Source organism: Pogona vitticeps, chromosome 3 (assembly GCF_051106095.1).
Source record: "Pogona vitticeps strain Pit_001003342236 chromosome 3, PviZW2.1, whole genome shotgun sequence".
Classification (NCBI taxonomy): domain Eukaryota; kingdom Metazoa; phylum Chordata; class Lepidosauria; order Squamata; family Agamidae; genus Pogona; species Pogona vitticeps.
In genome coordinates, this window is record NC_135785.1 from 191,703,754 (window position 1) to 191,729,876 (window position 26,123).

Consider the following 26,123-nt stretch of genomic DNA (forward strand, 5'->3'; position numbering starts at 1 on the left):
AATAAAATAATGAGAAATGTTTTTAAAAAATGGAGTGTTCAGGCTTCAAATCGTGGTTTTTAATATCATTTTCTGAAATGAGGCGGTCAAAGGGGAAAACATATTTGGCCAGAATATACACTGTCTTAAGGGGGGGGGATAGAAAAATCTCTTGGCCTGATGTGAACAGAACAGACTTTGCAGAATCTGTGTGTCTGACCAGACTTGAGGATGGGAAAGCTTTACTAGCTGCAGAACACCTTGGAGTAACGCAACTCTTTGGCGGGCTGTACTTGCACATGCTGTCTGACTGGTAGTATTCCAATACATTCCCATTGTGAGGTACAGTACTTCCCTTTTTTGTTATTGCACATTCTGTGTATGTGACCTGAGGTCCCTTGCATCTGAGGAGGGCAGTCAGTTAGTGGAGGCTCTATCCACCTGTTTGTGTTTTCAAAGATGTCATACACACAGCTTTCTATATCTCATGGCCAAACAGAAGATTCTTTGGCCAGAACAAAAACAGTGGCACATAATACCAAAGCAAAAGGTGTCTTAGGCTCCTGCAAATGCAGGTCATGTGCTCTTTCCCACTGTAACATGAGGTTGTTCAAACCATAGTGGACCCTCTACTTACGGAATTAATCCGCATTGGAACGGTGGCTGCAGGTCGAAAAGTCTGTAGGTCGAGGCTCCATTGACCTACAATACTTGTCTCATCGGTGCTACTCACACATGGAAAATACACAGAGTCTGGGATATGGAATTGTAGCAAATGTTAAAAAGCTGGCACCAAACATTTGTAAATAGCTTCAGCAAGATTTTTTAAAAGGTTTGGTATTTTTAAAAGAACTTTTGATTAGTTTAATACCTAACTGATAAACTTCAGTTATCTAATGTAATGGGAATGCTAGTTAAATGAGAATTTAGATTATTGAGGGAATTTAAAATTCTAACTAGTCTATTTGAAAAGGGACACGACCTCATTTGGGACAAATGCAATTTTAGGTAATTGAGTTTTTACTGTGTCTATAAAGACACAGATTTTTCTTCCAATGGGATAGCCATGGATCAGCCAGTGCTCTATGGGATTGTCTAATATCTAATATCTAATAAAAAGACAAAGAATGTCCGTATTTCTGTTATGTAACAGGGAATGAGATTAGCAGTAGCAGAAGTTATATGATATCATTTCATAATAAAATGGATTATTGAGAAGAGGAAAGGGAAATAGTTAACTCTTTTTTTTTAAAATTAGGCACAGAACACTGTGGAACTAGGTATGATATGACCTTCCTTCCTTCCTTCCTTCCTTCCTTCCTTCCTTCCTTCCTTCCTTCCTTCCTTCCTTCCTTCCTTCCTTCCTTCCTTCCTTCCTTCCTTCCTTCCTTCCTTCCTTCCTTCCAATTTATATCTTGCCTTTTCACTAAAAATAGTGTTCAAGGTAATTCTTGCTGGGGAAGGCAAAACATTAGTGTTGAGGGCACTGAACCTGTATCCAAAAACCAGAGCTACATTTCTAATACTGACTAAGTTCATGTTGAAGCAAACTGCCAGCCCAGTGGATGGAGTGTGAGCAATATGACTTTTTTAGCCTTTGTAGAATAATGTATCCAATACCTCCATGTACATGTATAAACTGTCTGACTCAACCATAAGATTGCACATTACAAGGAAATATGTTTTGCTGGTGCCAAACAGGATCCCAGGCACTGATAGAAGCCAAGGCCTTTATTTATTTATTTATTTATTTATTTATTTATTTATTTCTTTATTTATTTATTTATTTATTTATTTATTTATTTATTTATTTATTTATTTATTTATTTATTCATTCATTCATTCATTCATTCATTCATTCAATCATTCATTCATTCATTCATTCAGTCATTGATTTATTTATTTATTTATTTATTTATTTATTTATTTATTCATTTAATTTATACCCCGCCCCTCTAGACCATGTCTACCATGTCTACAAAATCCTATTGTTTTTTGTTTTTCAAAAAATAACAAATTAGAGTCTCGCAAGTGATTTTATTTTATCTAGAGTATTCCAACTGTGAAATATATAAACCAATACACAGGAACCCATATAAAGATTGTAACAATAAGTGCATTGAGCTATATAACAGGTTTTTTAAAAAAAAACCTAAACATGTAAACCCTTCACGGATTGCTGCCTTGTCGTGACGAAGAGGCTTGAGTAATTCAGAGAAGCTATGGGCTATGCCGTGCAGGGACACCCGAGACGGACAGGTCATAGTAGAGAGTTCTGACTAAACGTGATCCACCCGGAGCAGGAACTGACAAGCCACTCCAGTATCATTGCCAAGAAAACTCCATGAACAGTAGCAAAAGGCTAAAATATATGACACTGGAAGATGAGCCCTTCAGGTCATAAGGCGTCCAACATGTCACTGAGGAAGAGCGGAGGACAAGTACAAGCAGCTCCAGAGCTAATGAAGTGATTGGAGCCGAAAGGACACTCAGCTGTGAACACGCCTGGAAGTGAAAAGAAAGTCCGATGCTGCAAAGAAAAATACTCCATAGGAACCTGGAATGTAAGATCTATGAACCTTGGTAAGCTGGATTTGGTCAAACAGGAGATGGCAAGAATCAACATCGACATTGTGGGCGTCAGTGAACTAAAATGGACAGGAATGGGGGAATTCAACTCAGATGATTATCATATCTACTATTGTGGGCAAGAATCCCATAGAAGAAATGGAGTAGCCCTCATAGTCAACAAAAGAGTGGGAAAAGCTGTACTAGGATACAATCTCAAAAATGATAGAATGATTTCGATACGAATCCAAGGCAGACCTTTCAACATCACAGTAATCTAAGTTTATGCACCAACCACCGATGCTGAAGAAACAGAAATTGATCAATTCTATGAAGACTTACAACACCTTCTAGAACTGACATCAAAGAAAGATATTCTTGTCATTATAGGACTGGAATGCTAAAGTAGAGAGTCAAGAGATTAAAAGGAACAACAGGGAAGTTTGGCCTTGGAGTTCAAAATGAAGCAGGGCAAAAGCTAATAGAGTTTTGTCAAGAGAACAAGCTGGTCATCACAAACACTCTTTTCCAACAACACAAGAGGTGACTCTATACATGGACGTCACCAAATGGGCAATACCGAAATCAGACTGATTATATTCTCCGCAGCCAAAGATGGAGAAGCTCTATACAGTCAGCAAAAACAAGACCTGGAGCTGATGGTGGCTCTGATCATCAGCTTCTTACAGCAAAACACAAGCTTAAAGTGAAGAACGTAGGAAAAACCACTGGGCTAGTCAGGTACAATCTAAACCAAATCCCTTTTGAATACACAGTGGAAATGAAGAACAGATTTAAGGACTTAGATTTGGTGGACAGAGTGCCTGAAGAACTATGGATGGAGGCTCGTAACATTGTACAGTAGGCAGCAACAAAAACCATCCCAAAGAAAGGAAATGCAAGAAAGCAAAGTGGCTGTCCAACGAGGCCTTACAAATAGCAGAGAAGAGAAGGGAAACAAAATGCAAGGGAGATATGGAAAATTATAGAAAGTTGAATGCAGACTTCCAAAGAATAGCAGGGAGAGAAAAGAGGGCCTTTTTTAAATCAACAGTGCAAAGAAATAGAGGAAAATAATAGAAACGGAAAAACCAGAGATCTGTTAAAAAAAATTGGAGATATTAAAGGAACATTTTGTGCAAAGATGGACATGATAAAGGACACAAATGGTAGGGACCTTACAGAAGCAAAAGACATCAAGAAGAGGTGGTAAGAATACACAGAGGAATTATACCAGAAAGATTTGGATGTCCCGGACAACCGAGATAGTGGTTGCTGACCTTCAGCCAGACATCCTGGAAAGTAAAGTCAAGTGGGCCTTAGAAAGCGTGGCGAACAACAAGGCCAGTGGAGGTGATGGCATTCCAGTTGAACTATTTAAAGTCATAAAAGATGATGCTGTTAAGGTGCTACACTCAGTATGTCAGCAAGTTTGGAAAACTCAGCAGTGGCCAGAGAATTGGAAAAGATCAGTCTACATCCCAGTCCCAAAGAAGGGCAGCGCCAAAGAATGCTGCAACTACCGTACAATTGCACTCATTTCACACACTAGCAAGGTTATGCTCAAAATCCTACAATATAGGCTTCAGCAGTATGTGGACCGAGAACTCCCAGAAGTACAAGCTGGATTTCAAAGGGGCAGAGGAACTAGAGACCAAATTGCTAACATGCACTGGATTATGGAGAAAGGCAGAGAGTTCCAGAAAAATATCTACTTCTGCTTCATTGACTATGCAAAAGCCTTTGACTGCGTCGACCACAGCAAACTATGGCAAGTCCTTAAAGAAATGGGAGTGCCTGACCACCTTATCCATCTCCTGAGAAATCTGTATCTGGGATAGGAAGCTAAGAACTGGATATGGAACAACTACTGATTGGTTCAAAACTGGGAAAGGTGTACAATAAGGCTGTATATTGTCTCCCTGCTTATTTAACTTATATGCAGAATGCATCATGCGAAAGGCTGGACAATGAATCCAGGACAAATTAAAAAACCTCTTAATGAGGGTGGAAGGAGAGTGTCAAACATAGTCTGAAGCTCAACATAAAAAAAAACTAAGATCATAGCCACTGGTCACATCACCTCCTGGCAAATAAAAGGGGAAGATATGGAGGCAGTGACAGAGTTTATCTTCTTGGGCTCCATGATCACTGCAGATGGTGACAGCAGCCACGAAATTAAAAGATACCTGCTTCTTGGGAGGAAAGCAATGACAAATCTAGACAGCATCTTTAAAAGCAGAGACATCACCTTGCCGACAAAGGTCCGCATAGTCAAAGCTATGGTTTTTCCATGTATGGAAGTGAGAGCTGGACCATAAAGAAGGCTGACTGCTGAATAATTGATGCTTTTGAATTGTGGTGCTGGAGGAGCCCTTGGACCGCAAGGAGAACAAACCTATCCATCTTGCACGAAATCAACCCTGAGTGCTCACTGGGGGGACAGATCCTGAAGCTGAGGCTTCAATACTTTGGCCATCTCATGAGAAGAGAAGAGTCCCTGGAAAAGACCGTGATGTTTGGAAAGTGTGAAGGCAAGAGGAGAAGGGGATGACAGAGGACGAGGTGGTTGGACAGTGTCATCAAAGCTACCAACATGAATTTGACCCAACTCCGGGAGGCAGTGGAAGACAGGAGGGCCTGGCGTGCTCTGGTCCATGGGGTCATGAAGAGTCGGACATGACTAAATGACTAAACAACAGCAACAAAAATGTAAGAGGGAATTACAAGAGAAGAATCGGGAACAGAAAAAAGTGAGCATATCTGATCTCAGGGATGTTCCCAGTGCAAACTCAGATAATACAGGTGCTCACACTGTTCAATCTTCCACACAGTTTTGAAATTAATTGGGCATATAAATCCATCACTATCAAATATATGCTCTGGTATAGAACTCTTCATAGCTGTTGGTAGTAAAATATTCACTCAGATGAGGATAAAATAGAAAGTTAGTTATGCCAGTGGATGCTGTTTAGCAGTGTCTTGTCTTTTCAGCTCTGCAAAACTATTGTTTCTGTTATCATAAAGGCCTGCCTATCAGCAGCTTCCAGCTCAAACTAATATGACGTGCATATAGAAATGAAATTGCTAGTAGCATGTCCAGGACAAAATTGATTCCCACTGTAATGAGGATTGTGCAAAGGCAATGAGGCAAAGCAGCATCTGTTTTTCAAGAAGGTCATGGTCCCTGGAGAACAGTACATAGTGTGTGCAATCTAGCAGAACTACATGTATGAGGAAAAATCCACTTTCTGCAGAGCAGATTTAGGAGATGAAAAGGAGATCTTAATAGCATGGCCACATTCAGGAAAGATATTACAGTATGAGCTGATTTACTGTAGTCAGAGTTGTGAGGCCTCTGGGCATCAGATGGTCTCAAGGAACAGCTACGCTTCTCCAGGTCTCCAGGCAAAGAGACAAATCTCAGGTCAAGTAGCAATGGAGAAGGAAAAGGTATTGTATTTCATGCCTTTCATCTTTGTAACTTTTGCTTTGATTGTGGAGGACAGCCCACACGTCACTCCTGTCAGTCATTTTAGAGCTCTAATGCAGGAGCCTATGACAAGACAGGAGGGGCGGAGTCAAGAGAACCGGGAGTGCCAGAGAGGCAGTTAGGGAAAAGATGGTGAAGCATTTAGACAGTTAGAGAAAAGACTGTGAAGTGTTTAGACAGGATAATGGACAGTTGGTTAGGTAGAGAATATTAAAGAGTTAAAAGGAATTTGAAGACAGGCAGCATATATTGAGATTGTGATTAAAGTAAATGAATACAAACAGTCCTACGAGTAATCAAATACAAGTTTCATGAATGAATGATAATAGAACATCCATGACTTTCCTTCTGTGATTCATTTATTTATCCTTAAATAAACCTTGTTTTATTTGGCAGCAAGGGTGTGAGATTCTTAATTGATATAGTGAGGATAATATTCTCTGGTGGCAGCGAAAAAGTGGAAAAGTACAAGTCTTGTCCCAAAGTGAACTTGTGTGAGAGGCAAAACACACAGGGGTCACTGGGGGTACACAACATTGATGTTTGTCTGTATTTTGTGCAAGTAGTGGCCAACACTGTTGCTCACATATTAACTTACACTAGAGGCGGCCGAACAAATCAATGGGGATTTGGTGAGCCAATTCCTCTGTCAGTTCTACTGAATCAAATGGACCTAGTAAGTCACAGTTAGAGTAAGCCTACTTGAATTAATGGAACTCAGGGAGAAGTGGACTCATTAAATTCTCATTGATTCAGTGGGCCTACTCTAATATTTTACTTACCAACAGCATTTTGGCCAGTATTTCATCAGGGGGTACTCCAGAAAATCCACTTTGTCTGTCTTTGTCTTTCTCACACATTTACACTTGGACACATATTATTTTGCAACGCTATTGCAAGGCCCTGCCTCCTGTGACATAAACATGGCAATCACCACTGGGACCTAATATTAATGCAGAATATATTTATACACAAAATATATAAAAGTTAAACTAATTAGGCAGAATTGTATTATCAGTCATAGAGGACAACTGCTCTGCAGGTGGGGCACCCTGCAGTTCTCAAGGTTGTACTTACCCAAGCCAGAAATTGCTCCAGCTTAGGTGTCTGCAAGGAGAGGGTTAAAGACCCCCTTGTATAATTCATGAAAAATGCAACAACACTTGTAACAGGATGTTGCCTTTGTGTAAAAAATAGAGTTTTGACCTTTTGTTTCAAAATAGGAGTGAACCTCAGGAAGGATCTGTCAGAAGGATCTGCAGGCTCTTCTGGATGAAACCAATGCCCTGGATCCATTCTAGTCCGGCTTCAGGCTACACCATGGCATGGAAACGGCTTTGGTCGCCCTGTTTGATGACCTACTGAGGGAGGCCAACAGGGGCAAAATGTCTCTGCAGGTCCTCCTTGATATCTCATCTGCCTTTGATACCATTGACCACGGTATCCTCCTGGGGAGACTCTCCGAGTTGGGAATCGGTGGCCTGGCTCTTGCCTGGCTCTGTTCCTTCTTGGAGGACCATCCCCAGAGAGTACAGCTGGGGAGAGTTTCTTGGCCCCGTGGAGCCTCAACTGTGGGGTCCCACAGGACTCGATTATCTCTCCAATACTGTATGAGGCCGCTGGGAGATGTAATCAGGGGATGTGGGGCTTCATGTCATCAGTACACTGATGATACTCAGCTCTACATCTCCTTTTTCCAACAACAGTGGATGCTGTCTTGTCCCTTGAGTGCTGACTGGGGGCTGTTCAGCAGTGGATGCAGGAGAACGGACTGAGGCTGAATCCGGGCAAGACGAAGGTCCTTTGGGTGGATGCCCCAGACATCAGTGGTCTGGGAAACTCCCTCTCTTTTTGGGGGGTGACTCTTAACACCAAGAGTGAGGTTCGCAGCTTGGATGTACAACTGGACCCGAAGCTCATCATGGAGACCCAGGTGTTGTCAGTGGTCTGTTTTGCACACTTCCACCTTTGGCGGATTGCCCAGCTGCATTCCTATCTTGATGTGGGGATGCTCACTACTTTGGTCCATGCGCTCGTAGTCTCAAGATTAAACTACTGTAATGCACTCTACGTGGGGCTACCTTTGAGATTGATGTAGAAACTTCAGATGGTACAAAATGCCGCGGCCAGACTTCTAACTGGGGGGAAGAGGCACCAACATATTTCCCCCACACTGGCCACCTTGCATTGGTTGCCCATTTGTTTCCGCGTTGATTTCAAAGTTCTTACAATTACTTATAAAGCCCTAAATGGTTTAGGACCTCGATATATGGCAGAGCACCTTCTCCCACACAGTTCTACCAGAGACACTCATTCTAGCCAGGCCAGGCAACTGAGGGGCCTAACACCGAGGGAGGTCTGGAAGGAAAGAACAAGGAACTGGGCCTTCTTGGCAATGGTCCCTCACCTCTGGAACAACTCGCCCATAGAGATCCACCTGGCTCCCTCTCTGGGTGTCTTTAGAAATAAAGACATGGCTATTTAGGCAGGCTTTCCCTCCTGCCGTATCTTAATATTTACATTTTCACATCTTGAATTTTTGCACATTTATTGGTTCTATTGTTTTTAAATTTTGTAATGCCGCCCAGAGTAGACCATTGGCCTAGATGTGCAGGGTATAAATCTAATAAAATAAATAAATAAATAATTTTTCACAATATGTCTGCAAGGAATTAATGCTTTCCACCTCAAGTGTACAACCTGAAATCCTGGGTTAACAGCTCTGCTAAAGTAGAAAAAATTGTATTATGCATTAGTACTATTTGTATTTGGGCTGATGAGTTTTCACAAGAATGATTTAAGAAGAATTTCCATCATTCTGAAAGATGATTCTTGTGAGATTTATTCTTATTCCCATGGTAGTAGTATGTGCATTTGTTTCATTTCTAGGTCACTTTTCAGCCAGTGAGGGGATCCACTCACATTAACATTTTCATTTGATAACCTGGGAAAGGTTTGTGCAAGTGTGAGTGAGTGAGTGAGTGAGTGAGTGAGTGAGTGAGTGATTGAGTGAGTGAGAGAGAGAGAGAGAGAGAGAGAGAGAGAGTTTCTGTCTTAAATGCCAAAATAGCTTGACCAGCCTTGGATACCCTGCACAATGAAGGGGAGAAGGGAAGCAGACAAAGTTCAGTGGGTATCTGTTGCTATTCTGCCTCAGGTAGCAAAAAGTCTTTGTATTCTTGAAGGCTTTTGTACGTTTTTCGGACTGTTTGGCCAAGTTCTGGAGGTTTTTCTTTGGCTGGTTTTGACGTGAATCTGTGAATCAACCTAAGGATCTGAGGAAAATATTTAAAGAATGAGAATGAGAGGGAGGTGACAGATCACGGACAATCCAACTGAGTTAGGGCAATTCTAAGAGTTATAATCCAAAAGATTCTCCTCCCTCATCCCCCCATGTGATTGTATGTGTGCACATGCATGTGTGTGGTGCATCTGTTCTCATTCCTGAACACATTTACATTAACCCAGACGTACAGAGGTGCCTTCAGATTTTTTTCCATAAACAAGTATTATAACCTTCATGCGAGGAAGGAAATGGTCAGTGTCTATATCATCTCAAGGTCTGTCCCTTATTTATTTAGTGTCACAATTGTTCACTCTACTGATACGCCTTGCAGCCAGGCTGGTTTTGTTAACAGGATTATGCTCCAGCGATTGATTTTCTTTCAATGAGTAAATAATGAAACAATTTTAGCTCGTCTGCTTCCTAATCAAAAATAGCCTTTTAATACTGCAACTACAGTGGATTGCATATTCTTATCATTCAATGAGTTGCACATAAACCATTAGATAAAATACCATTGCAAACAAAAATTTCCATCAAGAGTCACCTGTCCTCCATTCTGTTACTCACATATATAATGTCAATAAACCCTCCAGGGTATTTTTCATGAAGGTCATACATAGCTGATACTACCAGTCTGATAGTAAATTAGTATGGCTGTGACATCAGGTGTTGTCTGCTGCTGGTGACCTTAAATTCAGTCTTTCTATTTTTGTCTCTAAGGAAAGAACAAAAATTCAGTTTATTTTAATTTTAAGAAGTTATTTAGCAGAAATAGTGTAACACTGTTTTTAGAACTGTTTATAATAAAATTACATTTATTATAAATGTATAAAAGATACAAAACTACATGGAAAGTATATAAAACATGTTATAAATCAGCTTGAGACTGTTTTGTTTACACTAGTTATTAATTACATTTTTATATGGTTTAAGGAGCTCAGGGAGGCATTCATGATTCCTCCATTATCCTCTAACGGTTAGGGAAAGATCAGCCACCTCATGTCTTCATACGATCACTTGTTCCTTTTTGTGACAGCTTAGTGATGGTGAGTGGTCTCAGGAATTCCAGCTACCATTCAAGTTGACAGAGTAAGGGACCAGAGGGGGTAGATCCTCCTCCAAAGGGCAGTCATACTCTCCTTTGGCTCACTTACTCTGGATGACCAGCAAGAAGCAAGGAGCTGGCTTCTTGCTGGTCATCTATATCATGTAGTATACATGGCTGTTTCACTCATATCCTGTCTCAGATGACCTCACTGCTAACTCACCTCCCCTGTCACCACCCAACATTTGTACCTTCAGGTAATTTTAGCACAAATTGTTATATTCTATGCACATGCCCCCTCTGAGGAGTGCAACTTCATCTAGAACAGGTAGTCTACCCAATTTCAAGAGGTGGGAAGCATCAAATATTTTCAAGATTGAGCTTCAATGTACTGGTCCTCATCTAGCCCATTACAGCATCAAGACAACAGTCCAGTCTCTTCTGATTCTAGTAACAAGGTATTGTATTGCTGAATGTCATCAGCCTACATATGACACCCAGCACCAAAATTCCTAATGATCTTGCCCAGCATATTCATATAAGTATGGATAGAGTGGAATCCTTCAGCACCCCACAGGTTAATCAAAATGAGGCTGCATAGAAGTCCTTACCACCACCATTCTCTGATAGGAATAGAACCATTATAGCACAGTGCCTTGTATTCCCATTCCACTGAGTCAAACCAAGATCAGTGGTATCAAAAACTACCAAGAGGTACAGGAGGATCAATAGAACTGCACAGTCTTTCTCTCAGAACAGGTCATTAGTCAGGGCAGCCAACACCTCACTACCAAATGTTGGTGTGAAACAAGAGTGAAATGGATCCAGTTCATCTCTTCTTATGTTTCCTGTGAGAAATGTCTGAAGCTGCCCAGTCACCACACATTCAAGCACCTTGTCCCAAAATGCAATATCCATGAGTGGCAGTTCTGATACACCTATGGGTCCATGGATGTTGTCTTCAAGAGAGGGGACTCTATCAGTTCTTTCAAAATGGCAGCCATTACCCATTGACATGATGAGCCATTGACCAACCCAAATCAAGACTCCTCTAATACATCCTATTAGCCAAGATGGTAAAGAGTCACACTTATATGTGAAGAGATGGATGGACTAATTCCAACATCTTGTCCACTTCATCAGACTGTAGGAACTGAAACTAATCCCGATGCCTGACTAGATGGTGCATTGGACATCTCCTCAGAGATTGTAGAATTTGTAGTGTCATGTTCTAAGCAAATATGAGTGACCATCTCTTCAAGAAGGTCAACATAACAAAATGTATTACAAAATGGGACCAAGGGTTCCACTCCTGGCTTCTTCCAAGCCAGATCCTCACAATTTCTTCACTATCTTGAATAGCTCTGCTACCTGACAGATCAAAAATAAAATAGTATAAGAATGATTTCCCCTCCTTATTGCAGCATACTGGGCACAATGAAGAATCCTCACTAGTTACCAACTGTATATGTCATGACCTATAACACCTGTACTCTAACCTTTATCCAGCCTGTTTTATCTTCTGTAGATCTTCAGCAAACCAAGAAGCATTTCAGAATCCACTTCACTGGAATGATTTGGGAACAAATGTATCAATAGTCCTTTTCATCTCAGTATTTCATAATGGGACCAGAGGCTCAACTGAATTTTCCTGTCAGCTGGAAAATGCCCTAAAGCTTTCAGGAATACTTTGGGTTCTGTATTTTGGAGGAGACCATTTTAATTGCTTTCCAGCTGCTGCATGGGGATCTACTACTATCAAAGCGAACATCATAAGGAAATGCTCTGTTTATCTTCAAAATTAAATAATTTGTGAGATTGCATAAGATTAATTCTAAAAGCTACAATACAGATGTGGCATCTGTTTCTGCCACAATTCAGTTTCATTGATTTCAACAGGACTTACATATACTGTACTCAGTTTTCTTGGTATTGATACTAAGATTTTGCCATACCTGAGAATTAATCTCTAATGCTCACTTACCTGGTAATAAGACACATTGAGATCAAAAGGATGTAGACATTCCTGAATAAACATTATTGATCCATGATCACTATCTTTGTCATTACAATCAAAGAGGAAAAAGAGAAAAATGAGACTTTTCTCTTTACTAATTGGCCAAACTCTTGTTCCTTAGTGTAGTAGATTGCACTAGAATAGGCCTATTGATCACTAAGAATGTAGTAATTTAATTCCTCTGTAAGTTCCATTGATTCAGTGGGCCTACTCTAGTTGTGACTTACTATGCTAAACAACAGAACTTCAGCCATTGCATTACCATAGGATCGTAAGTCATAGTTGGAGTAGGCCCATTTGAATCAATGGAATTTATGGAGGAGAACAGATGACTCACCAAATCCACCTTGATTCAATGGACCTACTCTTGTCCAATCTAGTAAAGATAAACCACTGGATTTTGGCCATTATATTGCATTATATTTGTTCATTAGATTGGATCTAGACTTAGTTATACCTTTAGTAGGTCCAGTGAAATAGGGGGAGCTTTGTAATGAGTAAATTCAATTACCCTGATTTCAACAGTTCTACTTAATGCTTGACTAAATCTGGACCTAACCAATTTATCTCCTATTATTTATTTCAAAGACTGTTGCACAAAATACCTGGGTAGCATGAACTAAATAAATACCATCACATAATCAGTATTGAGTTTTCTCCAACTACCATGTGATGCTCACTCAGCAAATGCTGAAAGTATCTTGCCTAATTTTATCAGTGGGTTTACAGTCATCCAGTCTGTGTGGCTGGCTCTGTAATCTCTCAGCAGCTCCCACATCTCTGAAAAGTGATTTTCAGCTTCATCACTGGCTTTTCTTTGTGAGCCCCTCCCATGATATGTGCCTAGTTGAACCGCTATAGCACCTACAAGACACTGAACTGACCTTGCAAGCCAAGCCACTATTTGCACAGATAATATTATCATTATGCCATCCTTGCCCTTCTTCAAGGAAGCTTTTCAAACTGGTTTGCTAAAATCTTTTGTTCTGCACCTGTACTGCATTTTTTTTCTCCAGGATATCCTCAAGAAAATATTGAAGTCTTATTCAACATTCAGTTAACCACTGAATTGTTTGTATAATGATAAATAAATGATTTATGTGGAAGATTGTGGAAGAGCCAGCATCACTTAAGCAAACCATCAAAGTAAATGTGTTTATTATTTATTCTAAAATCCTTGTTTTCAGTTTCTTTCTCAAAATAATAAGAAATAACAGTGCAACCAGAATCATCAGGCCCTAGGAAACTAGGCTACTGGATGCAGTAGCTGAAATTGTGCAAAATTCTCTTCATATAGAAGTAAGTTATATTTGGGCATAGCTAATCCATATTACATAAAACGCCAGGTAGACCAGTGTTAACGTTAGTCTCAGTGAGGCAGCTATCTCAGGCAGTGGGGCACAAAGAACCACAAACTGTACTTCTATCCTACACATTGTCCATTGTGTTGCCTCTCCCCCTTACCCTCTGTGCTTCAGCTTGCAGCAGAAGTAACCCCCCAACACACCTTGTATCACCCTGCCCCACCTCACCTATTCTGCCCAGTCATTACAATCTGCTTTCCTGTCCTTGTGGGCTGGGGAGGCACTGTCCACACAAAGTGGATAAAGCTGCTTTGTGGGGGCTATTGTGGGAAAGAACTCAGGGATCGTAGGAGGTAAAATAGGACCAAAAAAAAAAACTGTGGCAGAGGATAGGAAGGGGCAGCACCACACCAGAGATGAGTGGGATAGTGATAGCATTTGTCCAGTCCTCTCCAGCAACAGGAGGCCTCAGACTATCATTGCTTTTACACAAAATACAAAATGAATGTCAGGAGCTGTTTCATGCCCATGGAAATATAGACTGAAATCCTATTGCTTATTATAGTTAAGTTAAACCTACTCAGAACTGGCCTACTTTAATTGCGGCTTACTACACTAGAATCATAGAAATCATAGAAAAGTGAAGTTGGAAGGGGCCTACAAGGTCATCAAGTCCAACCCCCTGCTCAATGCAGGGATGCAATCAAAGCATATCTGCCAGGTGGTTATCTAAGTTTTTCTTGAATGCCTCCAATGTTGGAGCACTCAGTCAACTCCCAAGGTAACTGGTTCCACTGTCATACTGTTCTAACAGTTAGGAATGGGCATGGAGGAACTCTCTGCAATTCCATTGTCGTGCACAGATCATTACCTGGTGGGTTTTAGGCTCACTGGAACTCAGAGCCTCTGCAGAAGTTGAGAGACCAATTAAGATGGTCCATCCCAGGAAACTGAGGGATCCAAACCGTTTCCTGATGGCTCTTGGGGAGTTTCCTGTTACCTCAGCAGGTGGTCCTGTTGATGTGCTGGTTGACTTTGGGAAATGACCAGGGCATTAACACAATCATTCCAAAGCATCCCCTCCCACAAAGTAGAGTCAAACTGACCTCATGGGAACTGGTAACAAATGGGACAGAGACTAGAGCAAATATGGCAGAAAACTCAGAACAAACCTAATAAAAAAATGGAGTAGAGCCCATTGGAAGGTCTACTCCATGGCAGTGGCAGTAGAGAAGTAGTCATTCTCCTCTGCCCTCATTGCATCTGCACAGATTAGTTCTTTCAAGTCACCAAGGGCATATTACCTGCTGGCCCACAGGAAAAGATTGCAGACCACCCTGTAAAGAATCTGCATGGCACTTTGCAGGCAAAGTCACTTGAATCTGCTTTTCCTTGGATACTGCAATTGATACAGGTTCTGTGAATGTAACTATGGTCCCTGTTCGTCCTGTGTTAATGGATAAATTTCAGCTTTTGTGACCTGATGATGTGGACAGGACCCTTGGAGAGGTGAACGCTACCACATGTCCATTGGATACTTGCCTTTCCTGGTTTATAAAAGCTGGCAGAGAGGGACTGGCTGAGTGGGTTCAATAGGTGGTGAATGTCTCCTTGCAGCAGTATAGGATGGCATGCTTAAAGGAGGCAGTAGTAAGGCCATTGCTGAAAAAGCCCTCCTTGAATCCCACAGTATTGGATTATTACTAGCCAGTCTCTGACGTTCTATTCTTGAGCAAGTTTTCTGAATGTTCCTGGATGAGACAGATTATCTACATCCATTTCAATCCAACTGCAGACTTGCTTGTAGGATCGAAACTGCTTTGGTTACCTTAGAGGATGATCTATGTCAGGAACTGTCCCTGTTGGTTCTGCTAGACCTCTCACTGGCTTTCAAGGCCACTGACGTGGTATCCTTCTGGGCCAGGTCTGTGGGATGGGACTTAGAAGTACTTTTTACACTGGCTCCTGTCCTTCCTGGAGGTGAGAACTCAGAAGATGGTGTTGAGAAAATCCTGTTTGATGACCTGGCCATTGGTCTGTGGTATCCCTCAGGGTTCTGTTTTGTCCCCTATGGTATTAACATCTGCATGAAACTGCTGGGAGAGGTTTCCAGAGTTTTGGGATTTGGTGTCATCCAAATGTAGATGACACCCAATTCTATCTCTCCTTTTAATCCAGATCTGAGGAAGCTGTTTTGGTTGTAGTCTACTAGTGTCTGGTGTCACTACTGGATGAGAGTGAATAAACTGAAATTTAATCCAGACAAGACAGTGGTGCTTCTGGTCAGTCAAAACTCAGGCGAAGGAATAGGGGATGGGGTTACACTCCCTCTGAAAACACAGGTGCCCAGGTTTCTGTGGTGATCAGGAGTACATTTGCATGGTTAAAACTAGTGTGACAGCTGTGCCTATTCCTGAAGAGCTCTGATCTGGCCACAGTGACACATGCTTTAGTTCAATCCTGGTTAGGTTACTATAACGTGCTCTGTATGGGGCTGCCTTTGGAAAGTGTTCTGAAACTTCAGCAGGTTCGAAACACTGCAGCCAGATTGTTAAGTGGGGCTGGTTACAGTGATCACAACATTTTAAAAGGTATTATTATGTTTCTTTGTAGTGTTTTTTTTTTAATGCCGCTTTTCCTTACAAAGGGACGTGGTGGCGCTGTGGGCTAAACCGCAGAAGCCTGTGCTGCAGGGTCAGAAGACCAAGCAGTCGTAAGATCGAATCCACGCAACGGAGTGAGTGCCCGTTGCTTGTCCCAGCTCCCGCCAACCTAGTGGTTTGAAAGCATGCAAATGCAAGTAGATAAATAGGGACCACTTTGGTGGGAAAGTAACAGCGTTCCGTGTCTAAGTCGCACTGGCCATGTGACCGTGGAAGATTGTCTTCAGACAAACGCTGGCTCTATGGCTTGGAAACGGGGATGAGCACCGCCCCCTAGAGTCGAACACGACTGGACAAAAATTGTCAAGGGGAACCTTTACTTTTACCTTTCCTTACAAGCTGTAATATGGTACTTGTTTAATTCTTTATTAATATTGTAAGGATTTTTTCTTTTCGCTCCCAATATTGTTTCTTTTAATAGTGTAAGCCACCTTGGATCCTTTTAGGAGAAAGGCAGTATATCAGTCAATCAGTCAATCAATTTGATTCAGAGAGATATAGCTGAGAAAAACTGGATGTATTAGTATAATAATGTAGGTCCAAGGCAGACCTTCTTTGGAAAGGGAAAAGTGCTATTGGGTTCCTGTTTCTGTGGGTTCACTTATAGCCATGCATGTCCATAAGGGTGCTTAGATGAATTCTTCCTGAGTGAGAAAAAAACCCACATAATGGTATGTTAACACAATTTGTATGCATGGTGGATACCACAATATTACAATGTGTTTATAATAAGGATATTTAGGACTAGCAGGAGAAGCATACCCCTTTCACACCTGCAGAAACTCATGCAGGCTCAAAGTCTTGGTCTTGACAAAGGAATGTTAATAACACAAGATATTTAGATGGTGCTTCATTGAACCTCATTATTAGCCAATTGCTTCTTAACTCAGGACTATTCTGTCTGTTTCCTTATGTTCTCAATGTGGAAACAGATCAGAGAAAATGAATCAATGTACTACAGGTTGCATGAGAGAGTGGAAAGCGAAAAGATATGGTAAGATGAAGAGAAATAATTTTGGAAGATAGCTGCCTCTGCCTGAAAACATGACCTGGGGCACTGAATATGTCTGTCCTTCGGTCTGTTCAAGCTGCATCTTTACTTATGCTCAAACTATATATTTGTAAACAAACTCAAATATTACAAAATACCATAATTCTCCAATGGGAGATTTAATACACACACACACAGAGAGAGAGAGTTAAACCCAAAGTTAAAAAAACCTAAGTCAAGCTAGTTGAAATACATCTGATACATATTTGCTGTGATAAAAAATTACATCCCAGAAAAACAATAATAACATAGATTATTTATATGCTCAGTGCCCTGTCCTTTATAGTAATAAAATAATGATCAAGCAGCTAAGCCCCTAGTGTTGATTGGCTTCAATCCAAAATAAAAGCTCTTTTGCTTAATGCTGTTTTAATTACTTCAGCAAACTAATCAACATAGTGGGTCAAAGCAATTAATCTGACTATATCTCTTCAAGAAAATAATTCACTATTCTTGGTTCTGGAATTCTGCTACATAGGAAATCCTTCTGTTGCTTAACAACATAAAAAAGCTCAAAACATTAACAGGGATTGACCTGTTTGCTTGTCATTCTGTGAACTAAGTGCCCCTTCTTTTTAGAGAGCTGTTAGTGAAGCCAATGTTCTACTACATCCAACGTGCCACAATATGTATGCCGGAGAAACAATTACAGTGGTGCTTTGACTTACGAATGCCCCGATGTACGAACATTTTGACTTACGAACAGTTCCATTTGCAAAATTTTGCTTTGACTTGAGAACGCAGCTTTGACTTACGAACAAAAAAGGCGGGGGAAAGGGTGGGAAATGTAAATGTACTAACCACTGGTGGAGAAGAGGCTGCTTCCTTGTAGCTCTTTCACCCCAACGGTTTGGGAAAGGGATGCGGCGGCAGCGGCAGGGATGGCCCAGCGTCAGGAGGCTAATGCTGGCTGGGGTGCTTCAGCCGTTCGCCTCCTGGCCACAGCAAAGGAACAGCGTTGGGAGGCTTCAGCCTAGCTGGGGTGCTTCGGCTGCTCGCCTCCCGGCCATGGAGGAGGCAGCAGTGGAACAGCGTTGGGAAGCTTGAGCCTGGCTGGGGTGCTTTGGCCACTCATCTCCCAGCTCACCTCCTGTTCGCTCCTTGCTGCCCTCCGTGGACTGATGCCGCCACTGGTGCCCGACGCTGGCTCCAGCTCCAGAACTGGCACCAGCGGCTGCTTGCCAGGGCAGCCATGTCGGTCCTCGGCACACCTCACCACCCTCCATGGGCCAATGGGGGAAAATTCAAACGGCCGAGGGTGGTGAGGAGCTCCAAGGACTGATGCGGCTGCCCCACCAAGCAGCTGCTGTGGCCAGTTCTGGAGCTGGCGTCGGGCACCGGCGGTGACATCAGTCCGCAGAGGGCGGCGAGGAGCGAGCGGGAGGAGATCTAGGAGGGGAGCGTCCGAAGCACCCCGGCCAGGCTCCAGCTTCCTGGCTGCGGCGGTTGCAGCAGCAGCGGAAGCCCGGGAGGCTGAGGAGGCTTCGGACAGTAAGGTGCTGCTTTTTAAAAAAGTTTTTGTGGGTTTTTTGGTGGTGGTGGGGATTGCGGGTCAGTGTTGTTTTGTTTCTGGTGATTTTTTTTTTCTAGTCCCAGTGTGGGACTTTCTCTGTTTATTTTGGTATTTTTTTGAAGTATTGGAACGGATTAATCCTGTTCCCATGCATTTCAGTGGGAAATGCTGATTTGACTTACGAATGTTTTGACTTATGAACATCTTCTGGGATGGATTAAGTCAAGGCACCACTTTGATTGCCTTCAATTCTCTGACTGATGTTGAATAATTGTTATAGTTACCTCACAGCATGCTATGAATCTATATTCCACACATAGTTTATTCAAATTTCAAATACATTAATGTTATAGGAGGAGAATTCAGGTAAACATTTAAGACTGAACAATCAAACTTGCAAACAAAGCCTGTGCTTACCTCCCAAAGACTGATTAGAAAACAAACCTGAATTTGCAAACTACAGGTGGCATGAAAAGCCCCCGCTATATCAGAGGTTTTCAGCATTTAAGGACTTCTCCATATAAACCAGGGCTCTCTGTGATGTATATTTTAGGCCTGAGTTGAGAACATAAGAAGGCATTCAAGTAAGCTTTACCACTTTGTAATTTAGCAACAATCTGTATACTGCCACATGAAACAATAGGATTAAGGGTAAGTATGCTATCATTTTTTTTTTGTCTTTCCATATTATATCATTTTCATGTTTTGTAAACCACCCAAAGTAGTGGCTCGCCACTAGAAGGGTGGTATATAGATGCAATCAATCAATATCTCACTTACCTTGAAAGCTCTATTAGGGTCACCATAAGTCTGTTCCAACTTGATGATGCATAACAAATATCAAGTAATATGTTATTAACTGTGTCAGGAATATTTACTAAACAGATTGGTTGATTGTTGGGACAGGGAACTATGTTATTACATCTAATAACATAGATTTGTTGGTTACTAGAGTACAACCAATAGTAAAACACTGAAGGAGGTCTGTGTTGAACTGCAGCTTTCTGTGCCTGAACATACAGACGAGACAATGAATATGCAACACAAATGGCAAATACAGATTACATCTCTTTATTATACGTGACACTGACATATCCTATAAGTGGGTAACCTGGTACTGTATTTAGGTGGATGGATGCAAATGTGCCTTGTATATTCGCTCATGTCAGGGGCCAATTTTTAGTCAGCTAATCTTATTCAAGGTGTGCTGTCAGCTACTGTTTTCAAGGTGTGCCATCTCTTTAGTCTGAATAAGACAATTCTTTTTTTTTTTAGATAAGACTTTTTGCCTCTTTAGTCTGCATAACACAATTCATTTATGAGATCTGACTTAATGGAAGGACAATGTGCAGTATAGAATGCAAGGATGACAGGTCCCTCAATCTTCTCTGTCACATTCTTTATAAATGATCTGGTCAAGGCTACAGCCTATAATGTCTTATCTATAATACGGTTTTTTAAAAATGAACTCTGTTGAGCTGTATTTGAACTACACGTTGCATTTGGTTATCTAACCACAGATTCTCCAGAGGTGAAAATTATAACACCTTTCTTATGTTTGTAACACTTACATATTCTTTTCATCTTAGACTCTTTTCATCTTAGATATGAAATGCAGAAATAAATTGCTGTTGCTGCTCCTTGGGCTAGAGATCAATTCTATTAGTATTTTATTAAAGTTTAATGGTTGCCTGTAATGCTTGCTTGTCCCTGACCCTATAACAGAAAAAAACAGTCTGGGAAAAAGTAAGTGGGCAAAAGAGAAAGTGAAATTTTGAACAAAGTGCTAAGAAAAAGAGTCAGGTCGGTTGGTCATGTGGGCATGTGAAATGGATCCTGTCCGAGTGACTGCAGGACCTGTGGAAGCTGGTGCTGATTTGGTGTAACTTTCCCTCCGAGTCCACACGATAAACTAGAAAGCAAATGGAGGAGCAGGATGTTATGTGCTATTGCCACACAACCACACAGGCATCCCTGTGTTATCGTTTTTAGAGACCATGGTTCAATGACATATTTTAAGTACTGATGAAAGAAATACAAGTGAAGATGGGTGATTTCTTCTTCACACATATGAAGAGAAACAATTTTTTATCCTTGCTCTGTTGGCCCTCCCTTTTATTCTTCCCCTCATAGTTGAAGGCACACCTCTTCAGACAGGCTTTTAATAACCATAATTAAATCTCTGAATGCTGTTTTTAGATGAGTCAGTTTCTAAAGTTTTCAATGTTTTTAATAATTCAATGTATTTTAATTACTATTATAGCTTAATTGTTTCAATGTATATCTATGGTGTGTTTTTAATTCTTTTTGTTTTAAGCACAGGGAGCTTCCTTGGGTACCCTCATCAGAGAAAGGCAGCCTATAAATGAAACAAATACATATATACACAGGTTTTATATGCAGTTTATTCCATGTTCAATCCTTGGCATCTTCATTTTAAAGGATCTGGTAGCTAGTAAAGGAAAATAAAAGTGCCTGAGCTCCTGAAGAACTATCAAAAATTAAAGTGAATGTTCAACCCAAATGGCAAATACAATTTGGAACGGAGCTAAAAGGACATATTTTCCAATATTGTGGTAATGAAGGAGATCTTGTACTATAGCGTCTCTGCTAGATGGCCATCTGGACTCTAAAAAAGCAGGCCTGCAGCAAAAAATGAGGAGGGAGGGAGCTCAGCCAACCCAAGGGTCTTCCTGTCCTTCCTTCACAGAGCAGGGATAGAATGACCATTGATCTCAACATGCTGCAGTTGCCCAGTCTGGGGACTATTTACTTCCTGGTAGAGGATGTGGAGCCACTGCAGCAGGGAAGCAAAGTGCTATATGTTTGTAAAAGCAGATATGCACAAATGTGCTTCTTAGTCACTGAGTAGCCACTTGTCTTAACTCCTATCGTCTCCTTTTTCTCATCTCACCTTGACTTCGAGTTGAGATGCATTGCCCTCCCTGCTAGCATCACCTGGAAGGGGAAGGAAATGGGGTGGGTGCACCAAGGAAGTCTCCTGGCTGGCTTCCACTTTTCTGCAAAGCTTCAACTTTTTTGTGTACCATGGAGGTGGTGTTCGTGTGCAGTGCAGCACTCCCTGTTACTTAGGATAACCAAATCGCAGAGCACTGGCTATACTTCCCCTAGGAAGGAGACAAATCTCAGAGCAGGCATTGTTGAAAGAGAAGATTTGGTTGATTTTAATCATTTTATTGTGTTTTAATTATTTTATTTTCAAGCTTCAGTGACCATCCCATTCACACTGGCAACTGCTGTCAGTACTTGTGTGCACACTGGAAAGTTATTTGTATCTTGAGTTTGTACATCAGATTTGTTTAAGAAGTACAGCAGGAAATCCACATTATCTTTCCCTCACACACAGATGTGTATGTGCATTTTACTTTGCAGTTGTTACACAAGGGCCTGCCTTCTATGATGTCACAAAGGCCCTCCCTCAGGTCTCAGGTTCTGTTCCTGAAATCCTCAGGGAAGTGCACATTGCTGACCTAAAAACCTTATTGACTATTTCCCAGTTGCTTTTCACTTACTGTCTCTCTTAGGACAGAAACATTCTTTAAAGCCCACAGTTAGAGCTCAGAACATCATTAATGTTGCAAAGAGACAATTTGAAATAGTAGTCTTGACTTTGTGAAGTCAGATGTGCTTAAATCCTGAAGAGCAATCATCAAGCAAATCAAATTAATTCTGGAGGTGACAGATGTTAGAAGTGATTAGGTACAACTCAGCATAGTCTTAAGAAGATGCATGTCTTTGCATGGGGAAGAGCAGAGGACTACCTCAGGTTTCCTAGAATGCCCTTTACCTTCCTTAGATATCATTTTGGCATCTGAATTTGAATGATTTAATTGGGGGGGACGCGAAATAATTTGAAACATGCAAGTCTGTGTTGCTTTTATAGCAACTACCTGAGACAGCAGAACTGGAAGGCAGGAGATCCTTCCTATCCAAGTATCTGTTATGTACACAAAGTTAGCTCAGGGCCGTCATCCACAGTTAAAACTTAGACGAGCAAGGTTTAATTTTGGATCAAACTGGCATTAAGCAACCTTGAGTTCCTTTTTTGAACAGAAAGGAAGTGCACACATTAAATAAATCAATGAATAAATAAGCACCAAGATATCTGAAGGCAAGATAATAAGAGAGCCTGCATCCTTTTTGAAGAAGTACCAGAAAAGGAAACAAGTGTAAGATATAAACTGATTCTTCTGAACTAGCTTGTTAATCTTCTTTCTCCTCCTACTTATGGCCATGCTTATAGGCCTCATAAAATCTCAAGCTAGTTAAAGACTCCGAAGTATGTATCAAATTTCCAGTAAAACAATAGATAGCCAAGTACATCACAGGAAAAAAAAATAACCAGCAACTGGAAGAAGGGCCTGGACATCAGTGAAAGGCCTTACCTTCTTTGCAGATGATCTGGTTGATTTCCTTCCCATTCTCAGCTACTAGTAGGGATCATATTAGCTTTGCTACCGCTAACCCTATCCCTGGAACTCAGTTAGATATCAGTGAGTTCCCAGAGAGAGGGTCCATGCCATTCAGCTAGGACATTGCTGGCCAATAGCCAGTAATCATGGGCCTGCTTTTAGTTAAAGACCTCATCTACTCCTCTAGTGTTCCAGCAACTACCTTTGGTGTTCTTGCTGCTGTCTTTGATTCTTTGGCTGATTAGAAGATTTTTCCTTCAGTTGCAGAACAAGAAGTTTCAGGGTGATGTTTTTCCACTGACTTCCCCTGATTATGCATCTACTACATTTTCTCCTGCTTCTCAACCAATATCCCCAATTTCCCATCACAGTTTCATAACTAAAGTAAAGTAAAAGGGTTTCTATTTGTGAGATTCAGATCCTCAAGAAGAGTATACAATGTTGAAAGACGCAGAAGACTTTTGTGGTGCTCGCCTCACCAATCTCAGGTTGAAATCATGGCAAAGTGTGGAATAACACAACACTCATTGTTGGCCAGAACTAGGAATTGTTGGTGCTGTCAAACACATTCTTTGGTCTTTTGAGATCCAACCTATTTCCTGCCAGACGTCCTTCAGTACAAAAGTAATTATCATGGTCCACATTTCCAAACTCTTCCCAGTAATGCCATCTATATAGCCAATCATTTTGGAGTTTGATGTGCTTCCCACTCTACTAATGGTCTTATTGTGCTACGAACACTTGGACCTTCTTCTCCAGCGGGGATATTAACTTAACTTTATACATCTGCAGTCTGAAAAACAAACATGGCACAGAACTTTGGTGTGTTGTTCTCTTCTACCCTCTGTTGCTTGCTTTTTCATGATGTAGCCTCCCTGATATTGTTCCTAAATGCAACCAATACATTCCTCCATAAAACTCTTTGTTTGATACTCTTGTTCACTTGCCCTGTGTTGGGAGCTCTCTAGGTTTATAGTACAGTTCTTACTGAGCTGTGTAGGTGCCAGTCTGTTCCCAGCTGGCCCAGTGAGAGGCTGACTACATGGGCTGCTTAGCCCACTGTTTGGAACACTTCACGGATGGAATAGTGTGCTATTAAAGATGGCCATCAGACAATCAGCCTGCCTCCAGAGTGTTCCTACCCACACCTTTCTGGCCTGTGTCAAGAGGTGTCTACTTTTCTGATGCTGGTAGGATTGCTCTGATTTGGATCAGTTCCAGTGTGATTGCTAGAACCAACATTCTCTCTAAGCCGTGCAGGCACACAGAGTTTCATCCGCGTTCATGCAGCTGACCCACTGTTTTCACCCATGTGCTCCCAGTCGTAACCAGAATCCCAAACACAGGCGATAGACATGCAGTGCGCCACAGAATTAAAACATGCAGCGCTTGGCAGAAATAAAGGGTTTGCTGGCTAGAACTGATACAAAGCAAGGCTTCCTCTTTTAATTTGCCAATATCAGTAATATAAAAAAATCTTTTTTTAATCCTCACCTGAAAGGGCTGGTTGAAAAATTATCCACAGTGGAATCCACGACAGTGGTATTGGCTGCAGGCAGTTTTTCAACTGGTCCATTAAGAGAAAACAATGAACAGTGATGTGTGTGTTTTTAATCTTATAACTGATGCAGTGCGTCAGCCATAGCCTACATGGCATCAATTTTTTTTCACTTCCCCTGCCCCCTGCTGAACAGGGGAATTGATTAATTTGCCAATATCCTGAAGTGGTTTGCTTATTAAACATTTTCACAATACTGTATTGGCAGGAGCCATTTTTGTGTAAGCAGACAGAGTTGATTTGATCATTCTAATCAAGCCCAACTATTCCTAAGCAAGCTACACTAGCTCCCACCCTGCTGCTAGTATAGCCACACCCTGACTCACCCCAAGCAGCAGAACCCATCCCACCAGGATTATAGACCAGGTTGACTAGGAGATGATGAGAGCTATAGTCCACGAGAGTTACTTTTCCAAGCTCTGTTCAGACCTTGTACAGAACACATGATAGCAGCTCTTCTCTACCTCTTCTCTCATTCCCAGTTAAAAACCCATTTTCCACTCCTATTCATTAACACTGGATTGCAAATTCCTAGGTGAACTCAGGTATTTTATAGAGTTAAGTTGGTAACAATAGAGCAGATAACCCTGTGCTTGGTAGATGGATATTCTACTTGGGTATAGGACACTTTCCTCTGATCTTTGTTTCTCAGACACGTCTGAAGTGAACATAGAAATATCAGGAAAAACACACTGGCTCACTGGACTGCAAGGGATGTTGCATTATCTCTAGCAGCTACACACCTGGCTTTTTCCTGTTGCATTGGTTTTGAATGTAAGACTTCCCGAAACAGCCAGCTGCAAGAACAACAGAAGCAATAATTACCACCTTACTGATAATAAGTCACCCAATGACTCAAGAAAAGTGTTCTCTGTGGGATGACTTACAGGAAGAGGTCAGCTTATGGCCTTACACAGAGTTGCCCATCCCCTGCTGTGACATATTGAGTAACCTTTTTTGTAGCTCTGTATTTCCTGTTCCTGATTTCAAGCAGACAGACAGACAGACAGAGGCACTCTGGACTTCATTGTGTCATTCTTATATGAAAACTGGAGAGAGATTAAAGGTCTTTTCCCTTCTCCAAAGATAAGAAAGAGTACAAGCATTGAACTACAGAGCAATGCAGCGAAGATATTAAGTTGGTATCACATGGGAAAACAAGATGAACAAAGAAATATGGGTAAAGCCAAGGTGAAGGGCATCTTCAAGATGA

General features: G+C 41.3%; 1 long non-coding RNA gene across 1 annotated transcript in view; it reads right to left on the minus strand.

The window, feature by feature from the left end:
- Positions 1–6,327: 6,327 nt before the first annotated feature.
- Positions 6,328–26,123, minus strand: part of LOC140705428 (uncharacterized) — a 31,057-nt gene continuing 11,261 nt past the window's right edge. The window contains exons 2-3 of the long non-coding RNA XR_012084811.2: positions 9,894–10,041; positions 6,328–9,315 (exon numbers count right to left, since the gene is read on the minus strand). This is a non-coding gene — a long non-coding RNA (uncharacterized LOC140705428). The remainder of the gene's footprint in view (positions 9,316–9,893; positions 10,042–26,123) is intronic.